Source organism: Notothenia coriiceps, unplaced genomic scaffold, assembly GCF_000735185.1.
Source record: "Notothenia coriiceps isolate Sejong01 unplaced genomic scaffold, NC01 NC01_scaffold00023583, whole genome shotgun sequence".
Classification (NCBI taxonomy): domain Eukaryota; kingdom Metazoa; phylum Chordata; class Actinopteri; order Perciformes; family Nototheniidae; genus Notothenia; species Notothenia coriiceps.
This window is the reverse complement of record NW_011356284.1, coordinates 79,701-83,216: the sequence shown is the minus strand read 5'-3', so window position 1 is coordinate 83,216 and position 3,516 is coordinate 79,701.

Genomic DNA, 3,516 nt, shown 5'->3' with positions numbered 1-3,516 from the left:
CAGGAGAGAAACACGGAGCGGGAGAGAACCCGGGCACAGGTGACACTCGACAATTAGACCACCAGGGGCAACACCGACAGGGCAGAAACACAGGGAGAGGAGCACAACGACAAACACAGAGCAGCGAAAACATGACGGGAGAACGAACAGCAAAATAAACCAAAACTATGAACATACAAAACTAAAAGAGTGACATAACCACAGAATCGTAGACAGTGGTGCCACATGATAAGGGACATAATTCAGACGCGCACACCACAACCCCTTACGATGGACCTTTCCGGCGTTTTTGGAGCACGGGACAGAGCACCCTGGTGTCACCTGCGGTGGGCAAAACCGAGCACGTCCTCGTGGAACGGGTGAAGGCTGCCTCACTGGACTTAGACTCAGCCGGTGGTGCTGGCTCGACTTCCGACGGGGATCCCCCCCAGCTGTGACCCCTAATCAGCGGTTTAGGACTTTGTGTTTCCGGTCCCTCCTCTTTCCGGGGGCCGCCACAAGCGGATGCGCGTTTCCGACTCCCGCTGCTCAGGAGTCGTGGGGGTCGCGCGGTCGTCCTCCCGCCGCAGCAGACTTTGTTACATGTGAATTCTGGGGGGGCTTGTGTGGTGCCCACATAGATAGACATAATTCGACCTCAGGATATGTCTGCAACACGGCCCGTTTAGAGCGGGCACCGGAAGCTAGGTCCTTCATTGACTAGCTCTCCAATTGCAGTGAAGAGTACTGCTTACCTGTCCCTGAACTTTTCGTTTAATAAAGTGCTGGGTTCCATACTGAGCAACAGCCTCTCAGAATCGAAAGAGAAAAACCTATGGGAAAAACACAAAAGCATTGTACACAATTTAAACCAATAAATGTTGTATAATTAACAAGGATAAACTGATGTTTTTAGTTGATGAGTACTGCAGATATCACTGTTAAATCATTTGATCATGGTTTTATTATGAAAACGTTGAGACCGGAAATACTGTTTTCAACCCGTAACTTTACATGGAGGCTGCCGCATACCTCAAATCATCTTCGTAATATCTATCAAACTATAGATCCTACATATCGACTGGACGTGGATTCTAAAAGTACAATCTACACTTCTCGCTAGAAATCGAATCAAAAAGCGTTTTAATGGCCAAACTATCCTACAATTTAGGATTTTACAGAGAGGGTTATTTGTGAATGAACGACCATCTGTAACGTTAGCATTCAACGGGAGCACTAGAGTGCGAAAACTTTCAAACTTAATTATAGGACGTATTAAGCGCTTAAACAGACGACATATTTGGTCGTAATAATTGGGCCAGAACAATCGGCATATTTGGTCGTAATAATTGGGCCTGAACAATCGGCACATTTGGTCGTATGAGTTGGAGGACTTGTTGCCATGACATGGGACCTTTAATATTCAAAAAGCTCTTTATTTTTCTCATACTGCCTGTGCTGCAGCACCTATTTTCACCCTCTGTCTGAAACCAGAGACCAGTCTGCTCTGATTCGTTAGCTGGCTATCTCTTTTGTGATTGGTCAACCGCTTAGAGATGTGTCGGAAATGTCCATTTACAGTGGACCCTTAGACCATTTACATGCACAAAAACGTATATAACACACTACAGGAAAGGTCAAACCCAAAACATACCAGAATAGGTCCTCTTTAACGTAACACATAATGTGTTACTTTACTTTACAGTACTCTGTTACCTTCTGTTGTTACCCACCTTCTTCTCTGGGGTTTCCTCATTAAATGCAAGGGTAGCAGGGACAAGGTCGTCTAATGTCATCACATTGATCTTGAAGGCTGCAATAACACAAGATCATAACAGAAGTTTATACACAATTATATCAACTTTATTTAAAGGTGGGGTAGGTAATTCTCTTCAGAAACACTTTTTGTTATATTCCATTGAATGCTCTTAACATCCCAATAGCAATGAATATATTAAATGCTTTGACAATAAATACATAAAAATATTTCCTCTGTGGAAGCTGTGGCGCTGTAAAAAGCCTTTTCTGAATGCACCTGGGAAGCAAAACCTAGAAATTAATTGTAATGCAGAGCTAAAGAATGGTGCCTATACAGTATGTACCTTGTTTTCCATCTAGGATGCATGAGGTAAGGAGTAAAGAATAAAACATGATTAATAAACAAAAACACACACTAAGCATTTAGATATCAATTAAGCAGGAATAAGTCAGAAAATCCAGAAATGAGTCAGCATTTTAACAAGTCCGGTTCTCTTGTCTGGAAGTTAATGATTTCTTAACTAAATAAGGTTAACAGAAGCTAAACAGATTATCATGTTTTATTAGATGACATAAAATATGTCAGTAATTACTCTACCTTTAAATGTCCTAAAAACAGCAGTCGCTAACAAGTGGCTAAATGAGAAAACGTCATGACAGAACTTTAGCCACCTTTAGCTGATGTAGTTCCTTATAGCCTAACGTTAGCTTTTCACTTCTGGCGATGGCAGTTACGCTTCAAAAATCATAAAGTGGTGGTAATATGTGGATATTATCTTGCTTAAAAATACCTGAAACCTGAAGTATCACTTGTTTCTAAAATACTTTTGTTGGTTTATAGTGTCTTAATGGTCTTGGGCTTGGCTATTTGTCAGATATTGTTTTAACCAATGAACCCTCTAGAATCCTCAGATCTTCTACTAATGGTCTTTTAATTAAAACTAAAGTGAAAACAAAGAGTGTTCATACTTTTAAGAGCTGAGGGCCTAAGGTATTCAAAAAAAAAAAAATTTAAAACATGTTTTTTTTTTTAATATTTGTCATTAGTTTTACCAAAATAACTTCATTTAATTGTATTTAAAATAACATTTCCAACGAAATAAATCCTTCGAATCTGCCTATTCAGTTTCTGTTGGAATGTGAAGGGTTAAATGAAAGAAGCTCCTTTGGCCGTCTCTGCGAGGTGAAGACAGGAGCTGATTGGTGGTCCTGCTATGAATTCACAGAGGGCCAGCTATAGTAACTCGATGAGAGAGTAATGTCAAATGACAGTACAATTGACCAATCTCTAAATGGGTGGGCTTTGTTATCGCAGACTTTACGACAAGTTCAGCCCGCTGTGAAGTTTATGCAGGGGGGGCCTAGGTTTAAAAGTCACGTCTCGCCACTGGTTTGTATAAAATACAAAAGTCATGCGTTTCTTGTTATTTATCATCTTGGAAATGCCTCGAAATGTCATCGTTATTTTTGGTTTGTGTATGAAAAGTGCTTAATAAATCAAGTTTGATTTGATAAACGTGATCTTATTTTCTGCAATGTACCGACATCAAAATGGAATAATCTGGTTTGGGAGGGAACCCTTGTGATGCTCACATCTGGTTCGGCCTACAGAAACATCACGGCCCCGCTCTACAGACTCCTGATCTCAGTATCTGCAACACAAAGGGACTTCTCTCACCGTCAGAGGAAACTGCACTCATCTCGCTGTGGGGGTCCTCAGAGAACAGCTCCTCCAGGGAGAGCACCTCACCCCGGCCCGAAATGGAGGAGAGGGAGCAT